General features: G+C 44.3%; 1 protein-coding gene across 5 annotated transcripts in view; it reads right to left on the minus strand.

Moving 5' to 3' along the window:
• Positions 1 to 12,683, minus strand: part of LOC108156800 (acetylcholinesterase) — a 40,744-nt gene extending 28,061 nt beyond the window's left edge. For 2 of the 5 annotated variants that reach the window (XM_033389090.1, XM_033389089.1), the window contains exon 1: positions 10,852 to 11,600. The gene's annotated coding sequence lies outside the window, so the exon portion shown is untranslated. Of the gene's footprint in view, positions 1 to 10,851; positions 11,601 to 12,499 lie in introns of those variants that run through there. The other 3 variants (XM_017288482.2, XM_017288481.2, XM_017288483.2) reach the window with 3 other exon arrangements.
• Between the last annotated feature and the right edge of the window lie 207 nt (positions 12,684 to 12,890).

Genomic DNA, 12,890 nt, shown 5'->3' on the forward strand with positions numbered 1-12,890 from the left:
CCGACATTTTTCAACGAAACATTTTTAAAACATAACCTATAATGATTGCGGTTCTCTTTCTGACTTCTTCGATTTATAGATACATATATAGCTCTAGGCTACATCTTCATGTCGGATATGCTTTCTTCGGTGCCCCTCTACACACGGTATGAAGTCTTTTTACTGGTTCATACTCGTAATTAATTGGTGTGCTTCTTTGAAAGTTCTTATTTTGAGGGGGGTTTCGGTGTCTCTGTCGAGTGTGTACTGTATGCACAACTAAGGGAAAGTTAACAGGCAAAGTTTTCATACAAATATCACTCTGAAAAGCCAACTGTCTGCCGCACACAAATTAGGCAAAACCAATGGAAAGCTGCCAATTTCTGGCAATGTTTGTGTGTGCTCTGCTCTATAAATATGTCATTTTGTTCCACCTTCAATGTCCTGCTGACACGGGAGGCTGCCTGCAGTTTGAGGGGAAATACAAACAGAAAAACGAACGAACAAACATTTGCCGCAGGCAGTAGCTTAACCCTGCCATGTCCTTGATGCGCCCGGGCTCCTGCGTCGTGTCCTTTGCCAGTTGCAGCAACTTCCGAAGCCAAATTGAGCCGCGACCAGTACCAGAGCCTTGCATGCTGGCGGCCCATTAGACGGGGCCGTATAATAACTCCACTGCCACACCTCCTCCGGGCGCCCAACTGCACCTTATGCTAAGCAGCTCGCCAGCTCCCCAGCTGCTGTCTCAGCCCCTCTCTCTCTCTCCGGTGGCGCCGCAGTAATTTAAATGTTATTTTGCGGCACAATTAAAATGGCATTAAGACGCCACCGAAATGCGACTTGACTTACAGGCTGCCAATTTAATTCCGTTCCCACTGCCGGCGACCCTGCACATTTCAGCTAAATTAGCTCAATTTTCTACATGTTCTTTGCATTTTCATTTCTGCTTTGCACCGCATACTCCTCCGCTGGGGCGGCCATCTTTGTCCCCATCCAGGGATCGAGGCATCCAGGCATACAGGCTCTGTCAACAGCGCCTGGTCCCGAGTAGATAAGACCTGTCCGGACCTAAGTGAATATTTTCTTAATTTCTTGTGGCTGCAGCAGTTTTCTTTCCCCTACCCTCGCCATTTCCCCTTCTGACTGAAACTTTCCATGAAAACGAGTCGTTTTTTAAGTGGCACGGCGGGGGGGGCACTTTTCTTCGTCTTATTTCATTTGATGGCTTTCCCTGGCTGACAGCACACAATTCAAGCGCTTAGTTTCAGCTGACACGGGAAATTTTTCTTGCCAACTGTTTTCATAAAATTGCAGCTTCAAACTTGGCTCAAGGAGCAACTGAAAGCTTCTAAAGTATGAGTACTGCATGGAGATGGCAGAGCTTATTTCACAGCAGCAGCATCACAGAAAATTCCCACAGCTATTGGGGACCACTCCTTTCAGGACCCAAAGCAGAAAATAATACTCCCCCCTATGGAAATCAAACCTGAATTAATTGTTAATTATTTTTTTATATTTTTGCAGTATATTTTGCATTGAAATAATCGGATTCTTTAATTAAAATTCTGTTGACGCCGTGGAAGGATTTTTTGCATAAACATTTCATAGTTTTTCTTGTGGCTGTTGGCTTTTTCAGCTTTGCTTTATTTTTCTTTTCCATGGAAACCACATGAATACCCCATTTGGCGACCCCTCAGCGGTGGTGTCATGGATATGATAACAGACAAAGCCAGAGAGACAGCGAGACAGAGGGGGAGGGCGAGAGAGAGAGAGAGAGAAGCGCGAACAATTTTAATGACATTCAAATTAAATTATAATTTCAAAAGTTTCGCCGCGCCACGAGAACGTTGCTGATGACGATGATGACAAGGACATGACCAGGACCAGCACCAGGACCAGGTGAAAAGCAAGCTGGCGACACTCTGTCCTCAGTCCTCAGTCCACCACTCCACCCTCTCTCTGTTTGGGCTCTGCCTGGGTCAGTATTCGTTGGCCAAAGGTCAAAAGGGGGAACCAGCAACAACGATAAAGGTTTGGCAGCCTTCCTCGACCTCGATGCTGCTCCCATTCAACTCGCTCTCCCCATCTCTCTCTCTCTCTGTTTGGCTCCATCCCCCCCCCATCTTTTGTTTTCAAAATTTGGCGAATGCTAAAAAACTTGGCTAACAACAAAACGAACGGTAAAAGCCAAAGGGTAAACAACACAAAGGCAAAACGAAACAAAAACAAAGATGAGAGACACCAGAGGGTGATTGCTTGGTGAGGGGAGCGGCGGCACGGGACGGGTTTTTGATGTTTGCCGTGAATGTTGTTTCTGCCACATACACACACACATAGGTACATATGCACGTGTCTGTTAGAGATGGAAGTGCTGCCACAGGACGACAATTTTCAATCAGACACGACTTTTTGTATTAATAAATAATTTTGGGTGAAATCTTGGGAATATTTTCCCAAGAACTCAATGGGAAAACACTTTCTTTTACATTCTTTTACCTATTTTGGATAGGTTGCTATTGTCTTTATATTTTTCGTTGAACACGGACTCTCACGAGAGAGGCACGAAATGCCCTTCACTAGGATGTGCCTCCAGCCTTATACGTATACGTATACGTATACGACTATGTCTATGTCTATGTCGATGTCTAAATGTGTTGTTTAATTGGTAGGTTGAAGAGGGTAGCGGCAGGCAGGAGAACAGGCAGGGGGGGCTGGCAGTGGGATGGCAGTCGGCGACGCTTAATTGATACCAAACGGCAGAGGTGTGAGAGACAGGTGTCTATTATGGACAAAATACCTAAAGTACTATTGGCCAATATTGTGACAGGGACCGGGGACTGGGGACTACCCAAAGAGAAAACTGTTCACGATTGGAGAAGCTTGGAAAATGTCTAAGGATTCAAATCGTGTTTAATCTTTTGCAGGCCATTTGCCTGTGCTCCCTTCCGGTTAATAAACTTCCGCACAATCATTAAACCCCCGAAAAATATGACCATCTGCTTTAATGGGGCACAATCATCGTCAACTTGCCACTGACCGTTTGACCTTTTCGGCCACCAAGTGACGGGACTCCGATCACAGGCTTCGGCGCCATTAGGCGAATGTCTGGCGCCAGCCAAACTATAAAATAAATGCACGGGCGTGGCGCAAATCGTAGCCGGGTCCGGGTCCGGGTCCGGGTCCTGACCCACACGACAAGCAAATGACCCGACATGAGGAGCCGCACAGAACATGACACGAACTTCATCTTCCAGCAGAAACTGAATCGGAATCATTATATTAAAAATCTACGGAATTGTGAGATATTTCTAGCCAGAAATAACATATAAGAGAGCTTAGAAGAGAGAAAAACTCAAAGTTATTCTGGTGATTAAACCCTTTTAAAAGTACGAGTACCTCTACAAGAGAATCAGTTCGAAACAAACCTGAACTAAACTTAAAGTCTCTGCTGTGATTTTGCAATTATTTTCTCGCTTTAATTAAGCCTTAGATATATTTCACCAAACCAATCTGCACTGGGTGCTTCTGCATCGGGGTCATGCTGGCTTCTAGAGAAGGTTGGGGGGAGAGCCCCTTACTCATATGGAGACCATAATAAAATGCGAAATATGCACAGCAGGCAGCAGAGGGGAAGCCCAGAGAGGAGACTGTGGCACTGGCGCTTAGTTTTTTATTGCATGACGCCGCATGTGGTGGCTGCGGCGACTGAGGCATGCAGGATGGGAGGCAGCACCAGCATTAAACAAGTGCCGCGTGGCCACGTCCGGTGCACGACTTTGGTTTTAGTGGCTTTCGGCCGTCAACGGGCATCGTTAACGCTGAGGCGCTCAATTTAGCCCGACTTATTCAGGTTGGCGCTTCGGTTGGCGTCGGTGCGACTGACCTTGATGATATCACCGCCATCTCCCAGTCCCACACCCACACCCACTCCCACTAGAAGTTCCTGTTACAGGCCGAGACCCAGTCGAAGACATGTGCGAATCTTTCGCAGGCGAGCTTAAAACTCGCACGTGCCTCTCTGCCCCCAATACACCGAAACACCCACACACCGCCTCCACCTCAACCCTCCTGTTCTCTCCTCTCGTCTCCAGTCCTGCCTGCCCTTGGTGTCGATGTCTTGGGTCTCGGGTTACCCATGGGTGTGCTGCACTTAAAGCCGAAATAAAAATCAATAATCGGGCAAATGACAAGTCAACAGCAGCTGAGCGAGCTGAACCGTCTTGCTCCCAAAAAGCCCATACATGCACAGGGATATGTGGTAGTGTGTGTATGTGCTGGTGTCTCTGTGTGTGGTAGTATGTTTGGGGGAAAATGTTTTATATTAAGTAACCTGTGAGCCAGTTTCCCGGGTCCCCGGGCCACGTACTCTGCTCGCGACCCGAAAACGTGCACCGAAAGTCTCGACCCGAATTCATGGCATTCTCTCTTTTTAATTTATGAATTTTTCCAGGTTCTTAGCCTGCACTTGTTTATGAAATATATGGAGTCATTAACCTAGAGAAAAAGAGCGGAATGAAATACGTTTCGAGACGGAGTTGGAGACTCGCCAAGTATTTGATTTTATTTGCATACTTTTTGGAGAAGAATCCAAAATAGGGCACCAATAGCTGTTCTCTTTTGGCAACCTTGGAAGATCGACTGTACGAGCATAATTGAATCGAATATCCCGTCGATATTCACTCGAAAATCCAGTCATCCGATGGCATTTCGAAATGCCTTATAGGCATGCACTTATATCATCAACAAAACAACAGAAAATGCTATAGCACTATTGAGTTTTTAACAGCAACAAATAGGCACATCAGATAAATTATTTGTGAACTCAAAACAAGATCAAAACAATAAAAAATTGTCAGAACAGCAAATGAATTGGATATAGTCTGCAACACAGACAATAACTCTTTAGGACCATCAGTCAGATGACAAAAGTCGAGGAAGCAAATCTCACAAGGATCTCATAAAAGATAAGAGATAGGAGCTTTTAAGCTGCCATTCTTGAGGCTATCCGCACGGCAGCTCCAGCCAAAATTTTAGGAATTAAATATGCACGAATGTACATACTCGTATATTCGTAAGAATATAATCTGAAAAAAAATCAACATTTTTGTATTTTCCCCACTTTCGTGCACTCCATTGAGTCCATTGCAATGTTAAGTATACGCCCGGGCGGCCCATGCAGATGAAATATGGCCTGGCAGACCTTAATGTCTCTTGCTGATTATGAATACATCTCAGCCCTCAGTTCTCGTCCCCATTCTCCTGCTCCCCGCTTCAGCGGATGCTGTAAAATGTCAAATGTGAATGCTGTGTTCATATGAAATGACGCAAGAAAGGAAATCGTTTGCCTTTGGGGCGCCACCGCCAAAGGGCATCGGTCCAACGATACAAGGCCAGGCATAAGTCCCAGCAAGTGACGTCACAATGCTCGAATATGTATGAACATCTGTGTTCGGAGAGTGTGTGCTGGGTCCTGTCCCTTGCTGACCACGAAACCTACACAAAGGCCCAACAAAATACCAAAGTTGCCGCAGCCTGGTTAATTACATGAAACAATAACATCATCGAGTATGGCATCCAGGGGGGATACTTGGCTCATTATGCACACGACATGTGCAACATTGTCTCGATATGAGAATAATTCAGGCCGCATAATGAGAACTGTGCGTCAACGACACGCGCCAGCGACCAAGCCGGAGCCGGAGCCAAAGCCGATGCTGGAGCCAGCAACAAGGGCAACAAGGGCGACAATCAATATTGATGTTTTCGAGCCTGATGCTAATATACGATAGTCGCAGGCCATAATTAAGTTCATAAAAGCGTAAGAGTTTTAATTGGGCTGCTTATTACAATAATCAGTGCCCAGGGTGGTGGGGGCGAGGGCTGCCTGGAAGGGAGTCTGCGACTGGGACTATCACTGGGCGTGTGTGCACTCGTGTGCACTTGCCTGAGTTATTCAATTTGTGGCATCAACCAAATTGCAGCCACAACAACAGCAACAATGACAGCAATCACGCTAAAAATGACGGCAGCAGCAACAACATTCAGCGGAAAATTAAGTGGAAAACGCGTTGGAACTTAAATGGAAATTTAATTGGCATACGCATCGATAATTTTTTTATTTTTTTTACAATAATTACAGCGTTTTATTATCGGCGCTTGTCAATTAGTCAGACTCCTATAATTAGGCTTGATTAAGAATAAATACTATATTCTCCCATATATAATCAACCGAAAATTTCCAATTAATGCATTAGTTTCGCGATCTAAAGCGCATTTGGCATCATCTCATTAATAATGATTTACATTAATTACGCGCTTCCACAATTTAAATCATATTATAGTGTAGAAAATAGTAAATGAACATTTAATGATTATTAAATATACACAAATATATAGGATATACGTTTCAATGATTGTTTTCCCCATTTCAGCAATACTTGGATAGATCTATGATGCCCTCTGCCTCTTGCCCTGCTTCAGTCCAGAGAATACCCCTTTGACGGCTGGTTGGCTGTGCAAAGTCGGGCCGTAATACAGCATTAATGCAAAGGCATGTTAAAGCATTGACAAAGTGGCAGCAACAGCGAAAAGGGCGAGCACTGTGCGATTTACAGTCAAAGGCTGAGCGTACACAATCACACTAAAATCGCGCATACGCCGCGTATTCCCAAAGACGCAGCACAACTTCGCATTTGTTTGCCTTTGAGTGGCACATGCGCCGCGCCAGAGCCAGAGCCAAAAGCCAGTGCCAGTGCCACACTTGGCACTTGCTTTTATTTTACCCTGGGTTACTTTTAATGCCCGGCCATGGAGGACAAGGCGCCAGAGCACCCGGGCGCGCACACAGGGAGACACGCACATCAAGCAGCTTATTCCCAGTGCACGGCCCGGGCTCAAAGCGTACATATGTATGTGAGTGCGTGCGTGTGTGTGTGTGTGTGTGCTTGCAGGTGATTATCTACCTGTAAAAATGGCGTAGAAAATAAGAGCTTATTTTTACATTCACTGATACTCATTTCGTTGTTAACAAGCGCCAGAAGGGCTTGCAAATAATGGGAGAAAATAAATTGGCCTGAAAGCAATCAAAAGGGTATATCAGAACTATAGTCTGAGATTACCCATGATTCAATTCTGTACATATACTCCACTTATAAAGTAGACAACCTCCCGATAACTTCCAGCCCCACAAGTTTCGCTGTACAGCTTTAACTGCAGCCCCCTAGAATCCCTCTGGTACATCCAATAAAATCTAATGAGACTGCAGCAGACAACAAATCGCGTTATTATCGCCAGGCAATGACCAGGGGGAAGGTACGCAAACAGCAAACAGCAAATAGCAAACAGAAAACAACAAACAGCAACAGCAGCGGCAACAAAACCAATAAAAGTAGCCAAAGTACAGACAAATAAAAACCACCGCATAAAACTAATGTTAAACAATTCCCTTTTCCCGATCCTGCCCCTAGCTGATGGCGGTCCTTCCCTAATGCTTTCCGTTTCTGTTGCGTGAGTCCTGCTTTGGTTTGGCTCGGTTTGGCAAGGGCTGTCATCGCACATCGCCCATCGTCATCGCTGGCCCCTTAGACAATGATGGCTGCCCCAGAGCCCCCGAGGGTATGCAATAAAATTGCGTTTTAATGCTGCTCAAACGGTCGAGCAAGGACCCATTTACAATGCTCCACGAGTGCCTGTCTGTACCGATCCGGGAACAGGCACTTGGCTGGATTTGAATCCCGGCATACTCTTTCGAGCCATAGCAAAACATGGGACCTCGAAATATGTGGGGGTTTAGTCTTCTCCTTCTCGGGGATATGAATATTTCTACACACCATAACTCAAGACAAACTTGCATTTATTGTTTAATTTCATTAAACTTAGATTTTTGAAAAATAAAATATTCCAAAAGCCATTTACAATTACAGTTTATGCAAGTTTATTCAGAACAAGATTTAAAGACAACTTTGATGTTATACGAATAAAAGGTATGTGGAAATATAGCTACCGACGCTACTGAAAATCTCGCCCGAGAACTCTAGATTTAAATCCTTCAGCTCGTCATTCAATATTCATATTTGCCGAGGGTATAAAACTGTCCCCTTTCTTTCAATTTTATTGCTGGCTTTTTATGCTCTTCTGTTTGTTTGTTTTTTGGTTTGTCCTTCGCATTGTTTTATGGCGTTTTATTTGCATATTTTTGCGTGCTTCCTGTCAAGAATATACGTTTACCTACATTTATATATGTAATGTATGTATTTTTGTATATGTGTGTGTGTGTGTATTAGCGAGCGAATGCAAGCCGAATAAAGTCGAAAAGAGTGCTACAGCCCGCAGGGACCGCAGGGCCCATGATCGCAGAGCCAACTCCTTGGTGGCTTCCATTTTGCATTCAGCATTCGACGAGGCGTAAAATATTACCCAGCCCCCTCAAGTGCCGAAAAATAAGGGAAATAAGAGAGAGAGAGGAGAGAGGAGAAAGGCGAAAGGCAACGCAAAACAATTCTCAAGTGCTTCACGCTTTAAGCATTGCGCCCTCTTGCTGTTTCCTTTGTGTGTTCTGTGCGTTTTGTGTGTGTGTTCTCCGAGTTCCGTGCTTTGTGGCTAGGCTTTTGTGTGAGCGATTTCCACACACACAAAGCCCGGAGAGTTCACGGCTCCGTGTTTGAGTTGCAGCCGGAGTTCCCACGCCACATGGCTTCCTTTGTGAGTTAATCATATTTTTGAAACTGATTCAATTAACTCGAATCCCCCATGCACTGCAGCTGGCTCTAGTCCAGCGGCATATTCCTCACTCTCTCTCTCTCTCTCTCTATCACAGTGCGTGCTCTGCCCAGTCGCGGCGATTCCCTATGCAGCGGACGATAATTGCATTCAAGTGGGGATTGGATGCATTGTGTGCGAAACTGATGGATATGGATGGATGAATGGGATAAGCTGGTGATAACCGGAAGTCCATGCGGCGGCATTCCATTGCAATTAATTTAAATGTTCAATGCCCGAAGGCACGTTATTGTCACATTAGGTTTATTTCGCTTGAAAAGAGTTTCAATAGCATTATAAACGGCGTTTTCCCTGGATTATCAGGCAGAATTCAATATTTTAAAGCTTATTTTGTACCTGAACATAAGCCATAAAAACTCTCACAATTCTCGTTTAAAACTGTGTCTTAAAATTCAAAATACCAAATATTATCAACAGAATATTATAATAAAATGCTACATTTGTTATAATTTAATTGCAATGCAAAAACCACAAGATCTATTGAGAGAGCTCTTGGGGACTGAAAATTTGAGATACAAAATGTTTTTGATATATTTTTAATAGAAAATTCTGCTGCTCACAAAATCCCACAAAGGAATAAAATTTACAATAATTGGTTATTTTATACATATTTCAAGCCCACTGTCGAAAATGTGAACTCAGAGAAATATTGAAGTCTTTTTTCATAAATTTGATTGTATACGGAAGAGGGAAAACAACAAAAATGTTATTAAATGTGAAATGTGATGGTATGTTTGTATGTTGCATATGCAACATAAATCTCAATCTAGAATGCAGTTCACATAAAAGAACAGAAACAACAGCCGTATCGGGCGTAATAGACCCAACAAAATAGTTGAACACATTTAAGCGCTCTCATAGATACAGCACAGCCAAACATACATATGTGTGTGTGTGACTATCTGGGTATCTTTGAATGCGACATGAAAATAATCCCCCATGATTGAAGCCGAACCACCGAACTGAACCGAACAGAGTGGCATGGAATAGAGCAGGGCTGAACTGAACTGAACTGCACTGAGCCGGGTCCGGCACGCAATCTCATGAATCTGGGCAACTAATCAGCGTTTGTATCTAATAAGCCGTTTGTGGAGGAGGGCGATGATCGTGTGGCTGATGATGGTGTATGATGATGGGGGGTGTATGCATGGGTTAAGTGTGATAAATCGACAGTTGAGTTAAGCGAGCTGTGTGCGAGAGCTCCCCGGCTTCGGATGGCATGGGGACTGACTGACTGACTGAGGGAATGGGTCACAGCAAATCTAGAAAAATATTTATACGCAGCACTACTGCAAATTAAGCAAAAGTGATGCCATACACACACACGCACACACACATACACTCGTGGCCCACTTGGGGGCACCATAATCAAGAGAAATGAAAGTGGAAGCGAAGAAAGAGGAGCGCCACACAGCAGTGAGGCAAGAGACAGAGCATGAAAATAAAATTAAAGTGTCTTTTCATCAGAATTTTAAATGTGCCCCAGCTCTCAGTTCTCAGTGTGGGTTGCCAAAAAGAATGCCCATGTATTGTGTATAGTGTGTGTGTTTTGTGTGTGTGTCTGTGTCCCGATGAGAGTGGGTACAGGTGTGCGCGTGAGCCGACCGAGCGGAAGTTATGGAGCCTACGTGCCCCACAAAAAAAAAAATATACATTTCGCCGTCGCTCGATGGATGGGCCTCAAAATGGGCCAAGCGGGCAGACATTGAGGCAGCCCCAAACAGCAAAGCAGCAAAACAGCTCAACAGGGAGAGGACGGCACCACTCGATAAGCCACCAATACCAATGACCAGGACCGTGTATATATATCAGTATATATGTATGCATATGTGTGAGTTGTGTAAACAGACAAATTATGAATTTGTAAGACACTCCCGCTACCGCTCTGACTCCTGGCCCTGGGCATTCTTTTTTGCCGTGTTGTTGTGCGTGCCCCAAATTGCTGAAGACTTTACGGATCACGGAGCTCATCAAAAATCGTTAAATGCGAAAATCGAACAACAAAAAATGGTGAAAGGGAGGAAAAGTTCGGGGCTCAAAACAATGCTGGAGGGATATATAATATATATCCCGCCTCCTCGCTCGAATACTCACCTTTGTGCGCTGTTACCAGCTGTAGATGCTGAAGGTATTTCACTCCACTCTCACAACATGTCACTGCGTTAATTTTTTTCAAATATTTCCAATATTTCGCTCAGCTAGTTTTCGAAAACTGCAAGATACTACTCATACTAGTATTAGGAGAGATTTCTTTCGGTTTCACTTCACTTTGTCACCGGGCAGGGGCACTGAGGAATTCGAAAATCCAGCTAATGAATATCTTCCTCTGCCTATGTTATGCCATATGCATGCAGGCATCTACATATACATATACATCTATGTATGTGTGGTTTGGTATGAGTGTGTAGTGTGTGGCTGTGTGAGTGTGCTTGTTTGAGAGCTGGCCAACACAAAGGCAGAAAGAGAAACACTCTGGTACTGGTGCTGGTGTGCTGGTGTGTTCTGGTGTTCTGATGCCTGTGGCTCTCCTTTGAAATGGAATTGGAGTAGTCTTCGTTTTGCTTTATCTGAAATTTGCTTGTATTTTGCGCACTGAAAACTACTGCCGCCTCAGAGTGGCTCGCAACGCGCTACGTGGTTGCCTGCTGCCCGCAACACGAAGCATGAAGCATCATGGAATGGAATGTTAAACATATATTCGTACAGATTTGAATAACATTTTTGTATGGGATGTTTTTTCGCGAATTTATCAATATTGATATTTTTGTGGGATATATGAACCGAACTTTCTGAACCGCCAAGATTAAAACAAATTTTTGTTGTGTCGATGTCCGCGGCCGAGAAAATATTGAAAGATTGAGGCAAGCCCACCAATATACCCACCGTCCGAGCCGAGAGAAAACGAAGCCTACAGAGCTGAGTGGCTTTGTTGAGTGCTTTGTTTGTGGTTTCTATTTCGTTGAGTGTGATTTTTAAGGGACGAAGCACACTCAATTTGAGTGATGGGGCTCCAGAGAGAGCGGCGCCGAGAGAGAGAATGGAATGAATGGAATAATATAACGGAGATAAAAATCTACTGCGACTGTTACACGGTAAAGCAACGCTCGCTCTTTCCCTCTGGCACTCTCTTTGTATTTTTGGCAAAAAGCTTTAGAAGCTCCACGATTTAGCTTCGGAACTTTTTACGCTCTCGGCGCCCCTCTTCAACACTTTGCGGCATTTACCGTTGTTTCTGTTGTTTTTCTTCCCCACGAAATTTCATTATCTCGAGTGGTCGTTTGTTTATTTATTTGTCAAGCACGCTCTCGGCTCGGTAAATGTTATTAATGCCCTATTGTTATATTGGTTTGTCAATGGGCAGGCTCTAATGATGTTTAAACAATTGCATTCGCACTACTACTAGTTGGAGTCTTCCACATCTCCTCCTCCATCCACTTGTGCGAGTACTACTAAATCTAAGATTACACCATGTGGAATGAAACGTCTTATCATACGTACATACATACAAAGGTCTTATCACCAATTGTTTGTTTTTGGGGTTACCACTGTAAGACTCCCAAAAATCGATCACGCTGTTCTGTAAATATTACAAGCCGTACCTATACCCTTACAACACCATGTACCAGCTCTCTCCCACACAAGTAAACAAGCAGAACACACACAAACACACGTACACACACCTCTGCTGCAGCTGTTTTGTGCCGCAAAGTATGCTATACCCACAACATGTACAAGTATTTACCGTATTTATTTTGCAAGCATTTGCCACTGATCTGATCGAATCAAACCGTCACTGAAAATGTCACTGGCAATCACCTCCTTTCTCTACAACGGCTCTACTCTGCACTTTTCGGAGAGGACCGTACAGACCGCCAGCTAGGAATCAGAGCCGCAATCGGAATTACCGTTCTCTATGCGGTGCGACGACGAAATGCGGAGAAAGTAAGCGTCGGCGTCCGGGATGAAACTTTTTTTGTACATGGAGGAAATTTGATATGAAAACATTGACAAGCGCCGCAGAGAGCTTTCAGCCTTCAGCTGTGTGCAAAAGTTGTTGTCAGTAACAAAACGCTCTCTCACTCTCTCTCCCTCTGCCGCTGAAATTCTGTTATATGCAGCATTCGAAAGCTTAC

Source organism: Drosophila miranda, chromosome 2 (assembly GCF_003369915.1).
Source record: "Drosophila miranda strain MSH22 chromosome 2, D.miranda_PacBio2.1, whole genome shotgun sequence".
Lineage (NCBI taxonomy): Eukaryota > Metazoa > Arthropoda > Insecta > Diptera > Drosophilidae > Drosophila > Drosophila miranda.